We start from the raw sequence: 20,338 nt of genomic DNA on the forward strand, positions 1-20,338 counted from the left end.
TCGATCTATTCAAGAGTCTGTAGTAAAATAACATGAAGCTATTCTTTCCGTTCAATCTATCATAGAGTTCGTACTAGAATAACACCTTAAGACACAAATCAACCAAAACCCTAATGTCACCTAGATACTCCAATGTCACCTCAAGTATCCATGGGTATGATTATACAATATGCATCACACAATCTCAGATTCATGTATTCAAACCAACACAAAGTACTTCAAAGAGTGCCCCAAAGTTTCTACCGGAGAGTCAAGACGAAAACGTGTGCCAACCCCTATGCATAGGTTCATGGGCGGAACCCGCAAGTTGATCACCAAAACATACATCAAGTGGATCAATAGAATACCCCATTGTCACCACGGGTATCCCACGCAAGACATACATCAAGTGTTCTCAAATCCTTAAAGACTCAATCCGATGAGATAACTTCAAAAGGAAAACTCAATCCATTACAAGAGAGTAGAGGGGGAGAAACATCATAAGATCCAACTATAATAGCAAAGCTCGCGATACATCAAGATCGTACCACCTCAAGAACACGAGAGAGAGAGAGAGAGAGAGAGAGAGAGAGAGAGATCAAACACATAGCTACTAGTACATACCCTCAGCCCCGAGGGAGAACTACTCCCTCCTCATCATGGAGAGCGCCGGGATGATGAAGATGGCCACCGGAGAGGGATTCCCCCTCCGGCAGGGTGCCGGAACGGGTCTAGATTGGTTTTTGGTGGCTACGGAGGCTTCTGGCGGCGGAACTCCCGATCTATTCTGCTCCCCGAAGTTTTTAGGGTCTATGGGTATATATAGGAGGAAGAAGTACGTCGGTGGATCTCTGGGCTATCCACGAGGCAGGGGGCGCGCCCAGGGGGGTAGGCGCGTGTCACAACCTAGCTAGTCATGCATTAGAGTGTTGCATCATGTTTACTCTTTCATCAGAAACTTGAAATGGGGATGACAGAACCCCCAGTCCCCTCTGAAACCAACTAGGGTTACTAAAATAATTTTTCAATGAACCTGAAATGCCCTTCTAAAATGCCCATCATTTTTGTCTTGGTTCAGAACCTCTGCCAAAAATGGTGCACATTTTCCTAGGCCATCCTAGGGTTTTTGAATTAAATCATAAATATTTGAATTTGGGCATTTAAAATAATATAAAATATTTAAATGCTCAAATATCTCCAAACTAAAATGTTTCATGTTGGAAATAATCCAACTATGGGCCAGGAATAGTTTGGTGATTTTTGAACTAGCCTAGGTATTTTATTTAATTCAACAAAGTTGCAGAAGTATTAGAAAAACAGAAAACAGAAAAATATATAAAGGGAGAAGCTTACCTGGGCTCCTCCCTGTGCGGCCCAGCCAGCTGGCTGGCCCAGCCAGCAGCCGGCCCAGCCCACCTCCCTCCTCTGTCATCTTCGTCCCGACAGAGGGAGGGGAGTGTGGCCGGCGCGCGCGCGCGCCACCGCGCCACGCCACCTGCTCGCCTGCTTGCCTGCCCTCCCCTCCTCGCTCGACGCCCTGGACGACGCCACGCCTCTCCCCCTGCTCTCTCTCACTCTCCCCCGGCTCTCCTCTCCTCTCCCTCGCTCTCTCTCTCTCACGGCCGAACACCACCGTCGCCGCCGTTCGCCATAGCCATCGTCTCCGGCCACCCCTCGCTCCCCCGACTAGCTCAGAAGCTCCGCCTCGACTCCCTCTTCCTCCCCACCGCTCCACGGGTCCCCGGAAGCCCTGCATCGCCGCCACGTTGCTGTTCCCCTCTTCGGGCTCCGACCGTCGTCGCCGTCGAATTCACCGTCACCAGCGCGTCCCCGAGCCCGCTAACCATCCCTGCAGCTCCGCGGTGAGCCCCCGGATCGTTTCCCCCTTCTTCCCTGGTCTCTTTCGACTTCTAGGCCCTAGCCCCACCTCGGCCGAGAGCTCCACGCCGCCGGCGATGTCGCCGTCGTGGCCACGGTCGCCGTAGCGCCCAACCGAGCACACCATCGTGCTCCCCACCTCACCAGGAGCACGCAGCACGCACCAACGCCTCCCCAAACCCCCTGCAACACTGATCCCGACCGCACCCGAACTCCGGCCGCCGCAGCCGAGCTCGCCGCCGTCAACTCCGGCCACCCCGAGCCCAACCACCACCACCAATAGTCGCGGCTCAACCTCAGCAACACGTAGATGCCTTCCGCCGTCCATTTGGTTGCCGGAATGGCAAAAAGCACTTTCGCCGCCGTCTCGGGCCTCGCCGGCGTCATGTCGCCGGTGGGGTTTGACTTGTCCGACCTGGGGTTTGACCCCCCCAGGGTCACTGACGCGTGGGCCCTGTCGGCCAGGTGGTTAGGTTAGCGCTAACTACTGTTAGTCAACCCCCCCTGACACTGACAGTGGGCCCCAGCGCCACTAACCCCTAATTAGGATTAATTTAATCCTGTTTAACCCCCCCTGTCACTGACGTGTGGGCCCCACACGTCAGGTTTGACCTCAGCCAGCCACAGTTGACCACTGACGTCATGCTGACGTCATGCTGACGCAATAATTATATTTCTGGAATTAAATTAAATCAGGAAATTCCAGAATATTATTTAAACTTCAAAAATTCATAACTTTTATTCTGTAACTCCAAATTGGACAAATTATATATGAAAAATGATCAGAAAAATCCAATCTATCCATCTGTACTATTTTCATGCATGATCAAACAAGTTAAATTGATGTTTTAAGCACAACAAGGAAAAGCACTTTAAAAGGCCATATTTGAATTTGAAATTTGAATCTTTGATTCAAATTTGTTCAAACCCTTCTGGCTTTAGTTGCATTAGCCCAATACACTCATATTGCCATGTTTCATGCATGCATCATATTGTTGCACATTGTTTGGTGATGCTTGTGTATCGATGCCCTTGCGACAGGTTCTGTCCCCGAGGAGTACCGTGATTACCCTAACAAAGAACCGTATCCGTGCATCGAACCATCAGGCAAGCAACCAACCATTTGATCATATCGATACAATCCCATGTTCTCGCTCCTGCTCTCTTTTACTGCATTAAGACAACGCGATTCAAACTGCTGTGTGCTACGGTAGTTGAACCCATTTCCTCTGCATGACCTGTCATTGCCACAGTAACTAGATGAAACTCACTAGCATGTGTAGGAGTTGATTGAGCCATATGTATGTGTTGTTCCTACCTTGCTATGCCTGCTATGCTTAGAGTTGTGTCAGGTCTGGTTCATCTGGGTGATGGGCTAGAGTGAAATGATTATGTCGGTAATGAGAGTGGTGTGGTGAACACGATTTGGTAAAGGTATCGATGAGAGGCCATGTAGGAGTACATGGTGGGTTGTTTCATTGAAGCCGACCTTAAGCACTGAGATCTGTATGCGTGATTTAAGATACAGCTACTACCATGCATTGGGCCCTGAAATATGACCCCGCTCGACTTCTTATTCACCCTAGCTCTCTGTCCAGGAGTTGCAAGTAGTTTCTGGTGTTTGTAGTCTACTGGAGGCCGTGGACAGCGCTGACCGTAGGGGTGGGCTGTGATGCGGTAGGTACGTGGCCGGGTGTACCGAATACCCGTTAGGTATCTCGGGAACCCTGTTCACATCGTTCGGGGCCGTATGGGAAACCTCGGCCGGACTCCCTGCGGATGGAACCTGAATAGGCGATAAACCTGGACTGGAGGCTTAGGTGATTAGGTAGGTCGTGGCCGACACCCACGTTGGGCTTCCGCTTGAAGGTTGCCGAGTACATGTCGTGTAAACGACGGTAAGTGGTGAGAGTGTGTATGAAGAAGTACCCCCTGCAGGGTTAACATGATCTATTCGAATAGCCGCGTCCGCGGTAAAGGACTACTTGGTTGCCTATACAGTTCATAGACAAGTAAATGGAAACTACTAAAAGCCTCAAGATAAGTGTGAGTGCCGAGGATGGCTCCTCCGTAGGAGGACGGAGGTGGATCCTCGGTAGTGTATTGAAGTGGTGAATAGTGGACTCGTGTGCGCAAAACTATTTCAAGTTGAAGTATCGTAGGATAGCCTAGCCAAGAGTCAAAGCTGGCTTGCTGCAATAACTCCACCAACCCTTCTTGATACTGTGCATGTATGTAGGATCTGATGTAAGTCTTGCTGAGTACCTTTGTACTCATGTTGCTATAATCTACATTTTTACAGAAGACGCTGCAACCCCTTCTGATGGGTTCTATGTAGACGTTGACATCAACGAGTAGGCTAAAGACCCAGGTGGTGACCCTGAGCTTGTGAAGGACCACATAGTATATCCAGAGACTTTCCAAGCCTCTTTTATTTTACTAGTTGTCTGTACTCAGACAAGTTACTTCCGCTGCTGGCTTGTATGATTGTATGACTTGTATGTTGGGTCGTGAGACCCGTACCTTTGTGTGTATGTTATGTATGGCTCACTGAGCCTTAAATAAAGTACTTGTGTCGTAGAGTCATGTTGTGATGCTTCATTGTATTTGCACATATCGAGCATATTGTGTGTATGACTGAAATGCTTGGTATGTGTGGGATCTGACTATCTAGTTGTTTATCTTTAGTAGCCTCTCTTACCGGGAAATGTCTCCTAGTGTTACCGCTGAGCCATGGTAGCTTGCTACTGCTCTGGAACACTTAGGCTGGCCGGCATGTGTCCTTCTTCGTTCCTGTGTCTGTCCCTTCGGGGAAATGTCACGCTTTGAGTACCGGAGTCCTGTTAGCCCGCTACAGCCCGGTTTACCGGAGTCCTGTTAGCCCAGTGCTACAGCCCGGACCCACTTGCTGATGACCGACACGTTCGAAGCTGGGTCATGGATGCCTGTCCTTGTAAGTCTGTGCCACTTTGGGTTTACGACTAGTCATGTCAGCCCGGGCTCTTTATCATATGGATGCTAGCGACGCTATCATATACGTGAGCCAAAAGGCGCAAACGGTCCCGGGAAAAGGTAAGACGACACCCGTGGGAATACCGTGCGTGAGGCCGCAAAGTGATATGAGGTGTTACCAGCTAGATCGATGTGACATCGAGTCGGGGTCCTGACAGCGTTGGCATCAGAGCCGGACTGCCTGTAGGTTCTCCAAGCCAAACTGGTCGATGTTGAGTCTAGAAATTCTTTAGTTATATGTAGGGGAATTGTTTGTGGGTTGGAACGTAAGGCTCTTTTTACTTCTTATACCTTATGACTTTCTGATCTGAGTCAGTCCATTCTTCCACCGGGGGTTAAGGAATTAGGATCTATTCCTCTATCAGGATCACGTGTTACTAATCAGTAGTACCTTATAAGTTTGATGGTTACAAGCCTAGTTCAGTTCTACTACCACATTATGTAGTCAGAATGGTTCAGAACTTTGATATGATGATGTTGAGTGTGTATGAAATCCTTTGTCAAATGTCTCAATATCCTTTTTGAGCATTTACAGCTGTTATGCTGCCGAAATTTTGCTAGAAATTCTAACGCCTTTGCATTATAAATATGCTTTCATATGGCCACTCGCGACCTCAATCAAGTGGTTCGCCTGACTCGATGCCTAGATGTACCCGGCCATACTGCTAAGTTGGTCAGGGTAATGACTGAGGCTGGATACCGCTGGTATCCCGAGTACACGGTCGAAGAGCAATTCCGGGACTTCAATCAAAGCCAGTATCTCTGCACTGTCAGGATATTTCCATCTTATCCTGGATCCACCGAGCCTCTTCACTGCTCCTATGGACTCGGGGTTACTATTGAGATGGCTGTGCAGGACGCCGCCTACTCTATGATGACCATTATGCGAGTCAGATCTGGGTTATTTCGGGACTCTGATTTCCGGTATATGCCAGGATCACTTCCGGGAGCACAAGGGTATCTCCAGGCTATCTATGCTGACTCCACTCAGGAGGATTCACGGACTCGCACCACTGCTGAGATGCTCGAGGATAAGGACCATGAAAATCGGGCCTTAAGGCTAGAGCTCTTCAACACCCGTGCTGACCACTGGGCCACTTTGACTCGGTTCGCACCGGCGGTGCAAGCTGGATATTCAGATATGCGCGATCTCTATCCTGTGAGATCTGCTCTGCCAGACGTGATGGTTTGGCGTGATGTAGGAGGCATCACCCCACCTCGCGGTCCCCGCAGGCCACCGTTTGTTGGTCCAAGGCCTCATCCTAGCCCCTATGGTCCACAAGCTCCGCGAGACCGTCTGTTTCCAGATGATCATGTTGAGCTCCCAGGCTATGGAGGTGACTTCTACGAGGACTACTACGGATCGGTCTGAGTTAGTGGTAGTATCCCTAGTTCGCACTAGCTGTGTCGTCTATCGTCCCGCGTGACTCGTGGGATATGACCTAGTTTGTACTCTTTCCGGAGATGTAGAAAAATAATGTATAGGAGCTTGGAATGCCTCCGATGAGATGTAATCCTCTTTCCACCGTAATAGTACTTGTTTGGTCTTGTACTAAACCCTGTATGGTGTGTATGACGATGGAATAAAAGAAGCAGTTGCTGTATCTACCATGTCATACGGATGATCATCTTGCATTTCGAGTTATTTCTTACATTATAAATCCTATGTCGGAATTTTACCATCCTGACTAAAACATTGTCTTGATTTCCTAGGATGGTCAACACGCGTGCTAACCCTGCTTCTCAAGAGCAGGCCGAAGGCAGTGAAGCCAGGGATGCAAATCTGCCTCATCCTCCTTCACTAGCCGAGGTCATGATGGAAGCTGAGAGAAACAAGCGGGAGACGAACCGTTTGTTGGAGCGTATTGAACAGAATACAGCACACCATCAGAGGGCTAACGTGGTGTCACTCAGTGATTTTATCAAATTGCATCCACCCACGTTCCACCACTCCGTCGAGCCCCTCGACGCTGATGACTGGCTTCGCAGTATCTCTCACAAACTGCGTTCCGCGCTGGTAGCGAAGGCTGACAAGGTCACCTTTGCTGCATATCATCTTGAAGGCCCCGCCAGTCTATGGTGGGAGAATTATGGAGCTATGCGCCCAGCGGGCCATGTCACTACTTGGGCTGAATTCAGCGAGGCTTTCCGTGAACATCACATTCCGGAGGGTCTCATGGACCGTAAATGTGAAGAATTTTGCAGTTTCACCCAAGGCCGACTTTCTGTGGATGCCTATAGCAGGGAGTTTGGTAATCTCGCCCGATATGCAACTGAGGAAGTTTCTACTGACGCCAAGAAGCAAGCAAGGTTCCGTAAGGGCCTTAGTCCTGAGCTTCGCCGCGACCTCCGTCTGCATGAGTGTACATCTTTCTCGAAACTTGTCAACAAAGCCATCAGTGCTGAAACTGGTCAGACTGACTATGACGCAACACGCAAGCATGGCCGTGACACGGGTTCCTCATCCGGTGCTGGTCCTCAGAAGCGCCGCGTGTGGGTGCCCAACACCGCCCTGCCACCCAGGTTCACACCGAGGCCATCCTTCCAGGCGCCTCGCCCCGTTCAACAGTCTGCTCCAGCCAAGCCCTATGGGGGTTCAACTAACAATGCTCCTCCACGTACCAGTTCCGTGACTTGTTTCAAGTGTGGGGAATCGGGTCACTATATGCGTGAGTGTCCCAAGACCAACCCCAATCAATCTGCTAAAGCTGTTGGCCGTGGCAAGCCGACAGGGAAAGTGTTTCATGCTAAACCGGTCACCGCTTCACGTGGCCATGTCAACTGTATCTCTGCCGAAGAAGCTCAAGAGGATCCCAACGTCGTTCTCGGTACGCTTCTTGTTAATTGCCACCCGGCATCTGTTCTTTTCGATACAGGAGCCTCTCATTCCTTTATATCTGAAAATTATGCTCGTTTGCATAACGTTGCATTCTGTGACATGCCATCCACTATGGAAATCTCTACCCCTGGTTCTAGATGGCAGACCTCTAGGGTAAGCTATGGAAATGAGATCCAAGTCGACAGACTTGTTTTCCTCGCGTCTTTGATAGCCCTTAAATCTTCAGATATTAATATCATTCTGGGTATGGACTGGATGTCGGCTCATCATGCCCAAATTGATTGCTTCTCTAGGACTGTTCAACTCACCCATCCTTCGGGGAAGATAGTCCATGTCTTGACCCGAATAGCCAAGCGACAATTATATTCTCTTAACGCCAGGCCTTTGCCAGACCTTGAGGACGTTCCGGTAGTCCGTGACTTCCCGGATGTCTTTCCAGAGGAATTGCCAGGTGTTCCACCTGACAGGGATGTTGAGTTCGTAATAGACCTCATTCCAGGAACCGTTCCGATTGCTAGAAGACCTTATAAGATGGCACCACTAGAACTAGCCGAGCTTAAGAAACAACTCGATGAGTCCTTGAAAAAGGCTTTCATCCGACCTAGCTCTTCTCCGTGGGCTTGCCCCGTCCTATTCGTCAAGAAGAAGGATGGTACGGACCGGATGGTTGTAGATTACCGACCTGTCAACTTGGTCACAATCAAGAACAAATACCCGCTTCCCAGGATCAACGACCTGTATGATCAGCTCGCTGGATCCTCAGTCTTCTCCAAAATGGATTTGAGGTTGGGCTACCATCAAATCAAAATCAGAAACGGGGACATTCCTAAAACGGCCTTTGTTACTCGTTATGGCCAATACGAGTACACCGTCATGTCCTTCGGTTTAACCAACGCTCCAGCCACCTTTTCTCGGTTAATGAACTCAATCTTCATGGAGTATTTGGATAAGTTCGTCGTGGTTTACCACGATGATATACTCATCTACTCCAAGAACGAGGAAGAACATGCCGAACATCTAAGGCTAGTGTTGAAGAAACTTCGAGAGCATCGCCTTTATGCCAAATTTTCTAAATGTGAATTCTGGTTGTGAGAAGTGACCTATTTGGGTCATGTAATATCTGGTAAAGGTATTGCTGTTAACCCTGAGCGAGTTCAAGCCGTCCTTAATTGGACTCCACCTGAATCGGTCAAGCAAGTTCGGAGTTTTCTAGGCTTAGCGAGCTATTGTCGTCGCTTTGTCGAGAACTTCTCCAAAGTTGCCAAACCTCTAACCGAGCTCCTCAAGAAAGATAAGAAGTTTGAGTGGACTCCACAATGTGAGCACAGCTTTCAGGAACTGAAAAGACGCCTGACTTCTGCTCCCGTACTGGTACCGCCAGACTTCTCCAAGGACTTTGTTATCTACTGCGACGCTTCGCGACAAGGACTAGGTTGCATTCTCATGCAAGATCGACACGTTATTGCCTACGCTTCACGGCAATTGCACCCACATGAGGAGAATTATCCCACTCATGATCTAGAGCTTGCAGCCGTAGTCTATGCACTTAAGACCTGGCGACATTACCTCCTCGGTAATCGTTGCGAAATATTCACTGATCACCAAAGTCTGAAGTATATTTTCACCCAACCGGATTTGAATCTCAGGCAGAGACGTTGGGTTGAATTGATCACCGACTTCGACTTAGGAATAACCTACACCCCAGGGAAAGCCAACGTCATGGCTGATGCGCTAAGTCGTAAATCTTATTGTAACAACCTGATGTTACAACAAAGTCAACCGCTTCTCCATGAGGAATTTAGGAAGCTTAACCTTCATATTGTTCCTCAAGGTTTTCTCTCCACCTTGGTGGCAAAACCTACCCTGACGGATCAAATTATCAAAGCACAGAAGGTAGATCCGGGAATCTCCCGCATCAAGAGAAACATTCAGAAAGGAATTGCGAATTGTTTCTCCGTTAATGATCAAGGAGTCGTATACTTCGGGGATCGACTAGTGGTTCCCAAGGTGCGCAACCTGAGGCGATTGATCCTTAAGGAAGCTCATGAATCTCCTCTCACCATTCATCCCGGTAGTACTAAGATGTATCAGGACCTACGCCAGAGGTTCTGGTGGACTAGGATGAAGAGAGAAATTGCTCAGTACATTGCAAATTGCGACGTCTGTCGTCGTGTAAAAGCACAGCATCAACGGCCTGCTGGCACCCTTCAACCCTTAGCTATTCCTGAATGGAAATGGGATAAAATTGGTATGGATTTCATTACCGGGTTTCCCAGGACCAAGAGAGGGAATAATGCTATTTTCATCGTGGTCGATCATCTTTCCAAAGTAGCCCACTTCTTACCTGTTCGTGAGAGTATAACCGCTAGTCAGCTGGCAGACTTATACATCTCCCGTATAGTGTCTCTCCATGGTGTTCCTTTGGAAATTAACTCGGATCGAGGAAGTCTTTTCACCTCTCGATTTTGGGAAAGTTTCCAAAATGCTATGGGAACCCGTCTTTCCTTTAGCACCGCTTTCCACCCTCAGTCGAGTGGTCAAGTGGAACGCGTCAACCAAATTCTAGAAGACATGCTTCGAGCCTCTGTTATCTCATTCGGAATGGACTGGGAGAAGTGCCTTCCATTTGCCGAATTCGCTTACAACAACAGCTATCAATCTAGCTTGGGTAAAGCCCCTTTTGAAGTTCTCTATGGACGACGATGTCGAACACCCCTTAACTGGTCAGAGACCGGGGAAAGACAATTCTTTGGCTCGGATATGATTCAGGAAGCAGAAGAACAAGTTCGTATCGTTCGTGAAAAGTTGAAAACAGCCCAATCTCGTCAAAAGAGTCAATATGACCGAAAACATAAGGCTATGACCTTCGAGGTTGACGAGAAGGCTTATCTTCGGGTCACCCCTCTGAAGGGAACCCATCGTTTCGGTATCAAAGGCAAATTGGCTCCTCGTTATATTGGACCTTTTCGCATTCTTGCCAAACGAGGAGAAGTTGCCTACCAGTTGGAACTACCTCCGCACCTCTCCAGAGTTCACGACGTCTTCCACGTTTCTCAACTCAGGCGTTGCTTCTCGGATCCTATCCGTGAAGTGGACCACGAAACGCTTGATCTCCAGGATAATCTTACATATCGAGAGTACCCCATTCGTATCCTCGATCAGGCCGAGCGTACCACTCGACGCCAGAACATCAAGTTCCTCAAAGTTCAATGGTCGCACCATTCTGAGGATGAAGCAACTTGGGAAAGGGAGGATCGTCTTCGACTCGAGTACCCCGCTTTCTTCCCGGAGGAACCCAAATCTCGGGACGAGATTCTTTTGAGTGGGGGTGAGTTGTCACAACCTAGCTAGTCATGCATTAGAGTGTTGCATCATGTTTACTCTTTCATCAGAAACTTGAAATGGGGATGATAGAACCCCCAGTCCCCTCTGAAACCAACTAGGGTTACTAAAATAATTTTTCAATGAACCTGAAATGCCCTTCTAAAATGCCCATCATTTTTGTCTTGGTTCAGAACCTCTGCCAAAAATGGTGCACATTTTCCTAGGCCATCCTAGGGTTTTTGAATTAAATCATAAATATTTGAATTTGGGCATTTAAAATAATATAAAATATTTAAATGCTCAAATATCTCCAAACTAAAATGTTTCATGTTGGAAATAATCCAACTATGGGCCAGGAATAGTTTGGTGATTTTTGAACTAGCCTAGGTATTTTATTTAATTCAACAAAGTTGCAGAAGTATTAGAAAAACAGAAAACAGAAAAATATATAAAGGGAGAAGCTTACCTGGGCTCCTCCCTGTGCGGCCCAGCCAGCTGGCTGGCCCAGCCAGCAGCCGGCCCAGCCCACCTCCCTCCTCTGTCGTCTTCGTCCCGACAGAGGGAGGGGAGTGTGGCCGGCGCGCGCGCGTGCCACCGCGCCACGCCACCTGCTCGCCTGCTTGCCTGCCCTCCCCTCCTCGCTCGACGCCCTGGACGACGCCACGCCTCTCCCCCTGCTCTCTCTCACTCTCCCCCGGCTCTCCTCTCCTCTCCCTCGCTCTCTCTCTCTCACGGCCGAACACCACCGTCGCCGCCGTTCGCCATAGCCATCGTCTCCGGCCACCCCTCGCTCCCCCGACTAGCTCAGAAGCTCCGCCTCGACTCCCTCTTCCTCCCCACCGCTCCACGGGTCCCCGGAAGCCCTGCATCGCCGCCACGTCGCCGTTCCCCTCTTCGGGCTCCGACCGTCGTCGCCGTCGAATTCACCGTCACCAGCGCGTCCCCGAGCCCGCTAACCATCCCTGAAGCTCCGCGGTGAGCCCCCGGATCGTTTCCCCCTTCTTCCCTGGTCTCTTTCGATTTCTAGGCCCTAGCCCCACCTCGGCCGAGAGCTCCACGCCGCCGGCGATGTCGCCGTCGTGGCCACGGTCGCCGTAGCGCCCAACCGAGCACACCATCGTGCTCCCCACCTCACCAGGAGCACGCAGCACGCACCAACGCCTCCCCAAACCCCCTGCAACACTGATCCCGACCGCACCCGAACTCCGGCCGCCGCAGCCGAGCTCGCCGCCGTCAACTCCGGCCACCCCGAGCCCAACCACCACCACCAATAGTCGCGGCTCAACCTCAGCAACACGTAGATGCCTTCCGCCGTCCATTTGGTTGCCGGAATGGCAAAAAGCACTTTCGCCGCCGTCTCGGGCCTCGCCGGCGTCATGTCGCCGGTGGGGTTTGACTTGTCTGACCTGGGGTTTGACCCCCCAGGGTCACTGACGCGTGGGCCCTGTCGGCCAGGTGGTTAGGTTAGCACTAACTACTGATAGTCAACCCCCCCTGACACTGACAGTGGGCCCCAGCGCCACTAACCCCTAATTAGGATTAATTTAATCCTGTTTAACCCCCCCTGTCAGTGACGTGTGGGCCCCACACGTCAGGTTTGACCTCAGCCAGCCACAGTTGACCACTGACGTCATGCTGACGTCATGCTGACGCAATAATTATATTTCTGGAATTAAATTAAATCAGGAAATTCCAGAATATTATTTAAACTTCAAAAATTCATAACTTTTATTCTGTAACTCCAAATTGGACAAATTATATATGAAAAATGATCAGAAAAATCCAATCTATCCATCTGTACTATTTTCATGCATGATCAAACAAGTTAAATTGATGTTTTAAGCAGAACAAGGAAAGGCACTTTAAAAGGCCATATTTGAATTTGAAATTTGAATCCTTGATTCAAATTTGTTCAAACACCCCTGGTTTTAGTTGCATTAGCCCAACACACTCATATTGCCATGTTTCATGCATGCATCATATTGTTGCATACTGTTTGGTAATGTTTGTGAATCGGTGCTCTCTGCGGCAGGTTCTGTCCCCGAAGAGTACCCTGATTACCCTAGCGAAGAACCGTATCAGTGCATCGAACCATCAGGCAAGCAACCAACCATTTGATCATATCGATACAATCCCATGTTCTCACTCCTGCTCTCTTTTACTGCATTAAGACAACGCGATTCAAACTGCTGTGTGCTACGGTAGTTGAACCCATTTCCTCTGCATGACCTGTCATTGCCACAGTAACTAGATGAAACCCACTAGCATGTGTAGGAGTTGCTTGAGCCATATGTATGTGTTGTTCCTACCTTGCTATGCCTGCTATGCTTAGAGTCGTGTCAGGTCTGGTTCATCTGGGTGATGGGCTAGAGTGAAATGTTATGTCGGTAATGAGAGTGGTGTGGTGAACACGATTTGGTAAAGGTATCGATGAGAGGCCATGTAGGAGTACATGGTGGGTTGTTTCATTGAAGCCGACCTTAAGCACTGAGATCTGTATGTGTGATTTAAGAATCAGCTACTACCATGCATTGGGCCCGAAACCAATGGACCCTCTCGACTTCTTATTCACCCTAGTTCTCCGTCCAGGAGTTGCAAGTAGTTTCTGGTGTTTGTAGCCTACTGGAGGCCGTGGACAGCTCTGACCGTAGGGGTGGGCTGTGATGCGGTAGGTACGTGGCCGGGTGTACCGAATACCCGTTAGGTATCTCGGGAACCCTGTTCACATCGTTCGGGGCCGTATGGGAAACCTCGGCCGGACTCCCTGCGGATGGAACCTGAATAGGCGATAAACCTGGACTGGAGGCTTAGGTGATTAGGTAGGTCGTGGCCGACACCCACGTTGGGCTTCCGCTTGAAGGTTGCCGAGTACATGTCGTGTAAACGACGGTAAGTGGTGAGAGCGTGTATGAAGAAGTACCCCCTGCAGGGTTAACATGATCTATTCGAATAGCCGCGTCCGCGGTAAAGGACTACTTGGTTGCCTATACAGTTCATAGACAAGTAAATGGAAACTGTTAAAAGCCTCAAGATAAGTGTGAGTGCCGAGGATGGCTCTTCCGTAGGAAGACGGAGGCGGATCCTCGGTAGTGTATTGAATTGGTGAGTAGTGGACTCGTGTGCACAAAACCATTTCAAGTTGGAGTATCGTAGGATAGCCTAGCCAAGAGTCAAAGCTGGCTTGCTGCAATAACTCCACCAACCCTTCTTGATACTATGCATGTATGTAGGATCTGATGTAAGTCTTGCTGAGTACCTTTGTACTCATGTTGCTATAATCTACATTTTTACAGAAGACGCTGCAACCCCTTCTGATGGGTTCTATGTAGACGTTGACATCAACGAGTAGGCTTAAGACCCAGGTGGTGACCCTGAGCTTGTGAAGGACCACGTAGTATAGCTAGGCTTTCCAAGCCTCTTTTGTTTTACTAGTTGTCTGTACTCAGACAAGTTACTTCCGCTGCTGGTTTGTATGACTGTATGACTTGTATGTTGGGTCGTGAGACCCGTACCTTTGTGTATGTTATGTATGGCTCACTGAGCCTTAAATAAAGTACTTGTGTCGTAGAGTCATGTTGTGATGCTTCATTGTATTTGCACATATCGAGCATATTGTGTGTATGACTGAAATGCTTGGTATGTGTGGGATCTGACTATCTAGTTGTTTATCTTTAGTAGCCTCTCTTACCCGGAAATGTCTCCTAGTGTTACCGCTGAGCCATGGTAGCTTGCTACTGCTCTGGAACACTTAGGCTGGCCGGCATGTGTCCTTCTTCGTTCCTGTGTCTGTCCCTTCGGGGAAATGTCACGCTTTGAGTACCGGAGTCCTGTTAGCCCGCTACAGCCCGGTTTACCGGAGTCCTGTTAGCCCAGTGCTACAGCCCGGACCCACTTGCTGATGACCGACACGTTCGAAGCTGGGTCATGGATGCCTGTCCTTGTAAGTCTGTGCCACTTTGGGTTTACGACTAGTCATGTCAGCCCGGGCTCTTTATCATATGGATGCTAGCGACACTATCATATACGTGAGCCAAAAGGCGCAAACGGTCCCGGGAAAAGGTAAGGCGACACCCGTGGGAATACCGTGCGTGAGGCCGCAAAGTGATATGAGGTGTTACCAGCTAGATCGATGTGACATCGAGTCGGGGTCCTGACAGCGCGCCCCCACCCTCGTGGCAGCTCGGGACTCTTCTGGTCCATCTCCGATACTCTGTGGGCTTCTTCTGGTCCAAAAATAAGTTCTGTGAAGTTTCAGGTCAATTGGACTCTATTTGATTTTCCTTTTCTGCGATACTCTAATACATGGAAAAAACAGAAACTGGCACTGGGCTCTGGGTTAATAGGTTAGTCCCAAAAATAATATAAAAGTGCATAATAAAGCCCATAAACATCCAAAACAGGTAATATAATAGCATGGAACAATCAAAAATTATAGATACGTTGGAGACGTATCAGCATCCCCAAGCTTAATTCCTGCTCGCCCTCGAGTAGGTAAATAATAAAAACAGAATTTTGATGTGGAATGCTACCTAACATATTTCTCTAAGTAATTCTCTTTATTGTGGCATGAATGTTTAGATCCATAAGATTCAAGACAAAAGTTTAATATTGACATAAAAATAATAATACTTCAGGCATACTAACTAAGCAATCATGTCTTCTCAAAATAACATCGCCAAAGAAAGTTCATCCCTACAAAATCATATAGTTTGGTCATGCTCCTTTTTCGTCACACGAGAATTCTCTCATCATGCACAACCCCGATGACAAGCCAAGGAATTGTTTCACACTTTAGTAATCTCAAACTTTTTTCAACTTTCACGCAATACATGAGCGTGAGCCATGGATATAGCACTATGGGTGGAATAGAATATGATGAAGGGGGTTATATGGAGAAGAAAAAAAAGAATAAAGTATCACATCGACATGGCTAATCAATGGGCTAGGAGATGCCCATCAATTGATGTCAATGCAAGGAGTAGGGATTGCCATGCAACGGATGCACTAGAGCTATAAATGCATGAAAGCTCAACAAAAGAAACTAAGTGGATGTGCATCAAACTTGCTTTCTCACGAAGACCTAGGGCATTTTAGGAAGCCCATTGTTGGAATATACAAGCCAAGTTCTATAATGAAAAATTCCCACTAGTATATGAAAGTGACAAATCAAGAGACTCTCTATCATAAATATCATGGTGCTACTTTGAAGCACAAGTGTGGAAAAAAGGATAGTAGCATTGTCCCTTTTTATTTTTTTATTTGGCCTTTCTTTTTTTTGGCCTCCCTTTTTTTGGGACAATGCTCTATTAATGATGATCATCACACTTCTATTCATTTACACTCAATGATTACAACTCGATACTACAACAAGGTATGACTCTATATGAATGCCTCCGGTGGTGTACTGATACGTCTCCGTCGTATCTATAATTTTTGATTGTTCCATGCCAATATTCTACAACTTTCATATACTTTTGGGAACTTTTTATACTATTTTTGGGACTAACATATTGATCCAGTGCCCAGTGACAGTTCCTGTTTGTTGCATGTTTTTTGTTTCGCAGAATATCCATATCAAACGAAGTCCAAACGGAATAAAAACTGACGGAGATTTTTTTGGAATATATATGATTTTTGGGAAGACAAGTCCACGCGAGACGGTGCCCGAGGTGGCCACGAGGCAGGGGGCGCGCCCCTGACCCTCCTGGGCCACCCGTAAGGTGGTTCATGCCCTTCTTTCGCCGCAAGAAAGCTAATATCCGGATAGAGATCGTGTCAAAGTTTCAGCCCAATCGGAATTACGGATCTCCGGGAATATAAGAAACGGTGAAATGGAAGAATCTGAGAACGCAGAAACAGAGAGAGACAGAGAGACATATCCAATCTAGGAGGGGCTCTCGCCCCTCCCATGCCATGGAGGCCATGGACCAGAGGGGAAACCCTTCTCCCATCTAGGGAGGAGGTCAAGGAAGAAGAAGAAGAAGGAGGGAGGCTCCCTCCCCCTCGCTTCCGGTGGCACCGGAGTGCCACCGGGGGCCATCATCATCACCGCGATCTACACCAACACCTCCGCCATCTTCACCAACATCTCCATCACCTTCCCCCCCTCTATCTACAGCGGTCCACTCTCCTGCAACCCGTTGTACCCTCTACTTGAACATGGTGCTTTATGCTTCATATTATTATCCAATGATATGTTGCCATCCTATGATGTCTGAGTAGATTTTCGTTCTCCTATCGGTGGTTGATGAATTGCTATGATTGATTTAATTTTCTTATCGTTATGTTGCTGTCCTTTGGTGCCCATCATATGATTGCGCGTGTGGATCACACCCTAGGGTTAGTTGTATGTTGATAGGACTATGTATTGGAGGGCAAGAGTGACAGAAGCTTCAACCTAGCATAGAAATTGATGCATACGGGATTGAAGGGGGACCAATATATCTTATTGTTGTGGTTGGGTTTTACCTTAATGAACATTAGTAGTTGCGGATGCTTGCTAATATTTCCAATCATAAGTGCATAGAATTCCAAGTCAGGGATGACATGCTAGCAATGGCCTCTCCCACATAATACTTGCTATTGGTCTAGTAAAGTAGTCAATTGCTTAGGGGCAATTTCGCAACTCCTACCACCAGTTTTCCACACTCGCTATATTTACTTTATTTTTTCTTTACCTAAACAGCCCCTACTTTTTATTTACGTAATCTTTATTATCTTGCAAACCTATCCAACAACACCTACAAAGTACTTCTAGTTTCATACTTGTTCTAGGTAAAGCGAACATCAAGCGTGCGTAGAGTTGTATCGGTGGTCGATCGAACTTGAGGGAATATTTGTTCTACCTTTAGCTCCTCGTTGGGTTTGACACTCTTACTTATCGAAAACTGTTGCGATCCCCTATACTTGTGGTTATCAAGACCTTTTTCTGGCGTCGTTACCAGGGAGCAATGGCGTGGGGTGAATATTCTCATGTGTGCTTGTTTGCCTTATCACTAAGTAATTTTTATTTGCTGTTCTTAGTTGTTCTCTATCTTTAGTTATGGATATGGAACACAAAATACCAAAAAAATTAGGTGTACTTGCTACTCATGGAGATGGGGAACCTCCTAAAACCCTCGATGCTGGTTATGTGAAAAATATTATGTACTACTTTAATAATCCTGAGAAAACCCCATTCAATTATGTAATGGGAGTAACGTTAGATCAACGTGAATACTTTAGGGATTACCACTTGACACAAAAAGGGAAACTATTATGGGATCAAATTCATATATTGAATTGGTATGCTAGGCAACTATTCTTGAGATATCATTATACTTGTTGCTCTAAGGTGAAGGCTCCACACCTTCCCTTTTCATGTGAATTTAATGATAATGAAACCTTAGCTTCTTATGCTAATGGTATATATGATTACTATGATGTGGAACAAATAGAAGAATTTTTTGCTTTTAAGGGTGCTTATGAAATTGAATCTTTGTTTGAAAAGCATGAAGCTTATGATGATGATATTTATAGGCCTGAAAATTTAGCTATCTTAAAATATTGCTATGATAATTATGAATATAATTCCTATATTAATGCGCTTATTGAGAAAGTATACGCTGTCCAAGAAGAGACTAATATTTTGCAGGAGTCTATGGAAGAAGAAATTGATGAAATTGTAAGCTCATTGGATGCAAAAGATGAGGAGGAGAGCGAAGAACAAAACGAGGAAGAGCGGATTAGATACCCGTGCCCACCTTATAATGAGAGTAACTCTTCAACTCATACATTGTTTAATTTCGCTTCGTGCTTACCGAAGGATGATTGCTATGGTGATTGTAATGATCCCGTTGATTCTCTTGAAATATCCCTTTTTGATGATGCTTGTGGCCAAGATGCCAATATGGATTATGCTTATGGAGATGAACTTGCTATAGCTCCTTATGTTAAACATGAAATTGTTGCCATTGCACCCACACATGATAGTCCTATTATCTTTTTGAATTCTCCAAACTACACTATATCGGAGAAGTTTGCTCTTATTAAGGAATATATTGATGGGTTGCCTTTTACTACTGCACATGATGATTTTGATGAATATAATATGCATGTGCTTACTTCTCCTACTTGCAATTATTATGAGAGAGGAACTATATCTCCACCTCTCTATGTTTCCAATACGACAAAATTGCAAGAAACTATTTATACTATGCATTAGCCTTTACTATGTGTGCATGAATTGTTCTTTTATGACATGCCGGTGCATAGGAAGAGAGTTAGACTTCGTAGTTGTATGATATATGTTACTTTGTGCTCACTACTAAATTACAAATCATTGTTAATTAAAATTGGCTTTCATATACCTTGGGATCTGGGTGGATTCATTACTTGAGCACTATATGCCTAGCTTAATGGCTTTAAAGAAAGCGCTGCCAGGGAGACAACTCGGAAGTTTTAGAGAGTCATTTATTTCTGTTGTGTGCTTTTATGAAGTTCATAAATAAAAACAATGTGCCGAGGTTTGCCTTTGGGATGTTTACATTTGCTTGATGGTTTGTACGGTGCAGGACAGAAACTTTGGCTGTAGTGCGCGATTTTACATTATTAGTTGGAACGTCAAACGGTTCTGATTCTTTTTGCACTGTCTTCCTACACAAATTTTTTATTTTTCCTAATTTTTGTAGAATTTTTCAAGTATAATAAGTATGGTTAATGTTCAGATTATTACAGAGTGTTCTGTTTTAGACAGATTCTGTTTTTGATGCATAGTTTGCTTGTTTTGATGAAACTATCAAATTATATTTGTGGATTAAGCCATGAAGAAGTTATATTACAGTAGACACAATGCAAAAACAAAATATGAATTGGTTTTCAACAGTACTTAGAGTAGTAATTTGCTTTATTATATTAACGGATCTTACCGAGTTTTCTGTTGAAGTTTTGTGTGGATGAAGTGTTCGATGATCGAGAAGGTCTCGATGTGAGAAGAAGGAAGAGATGCAAGAGCTCAGTCTTGGGGATGCCCGAGGCACCCCAAGTAAATATTTAAGGATACTCAAGCGTCTAAGCTTGGGTATGCCCCGGAAGGCATCCCCTCTTTCTTCAACAAGTATCAGTATGTTTTTGGATTCGTTTCGTTCATGCGATATGTGCAATCTTGGAGCGTCTTTTGCATTTAGTTTTCATTTTTATTTTATGCACCATGCTGGTATGGGATAGTCCTTGGTTGATTTATAGAATTCTCTATGTACTTCACTTATATCTTTTGAGTATGGCTTTATAGAATGCTTCATGTGCTTCACTTATATCATTTGAAGTTTG

This window comes from Triticum dicoccoides, chromosome 6A (assembly GCF_002162155.2).
Source record: "Triticum dicoccoides isolate Atlit2015 ecotype Zavitan chromosome 6A, WEW_v2.0, whole genome shotgun sequence".
Lineage (NCBI taxonomy): Eukaryota > Viridiplantae > Streptophyta > Magnoliopsida > Poales > Poaceae > Triticum > Triticum dicoccoides.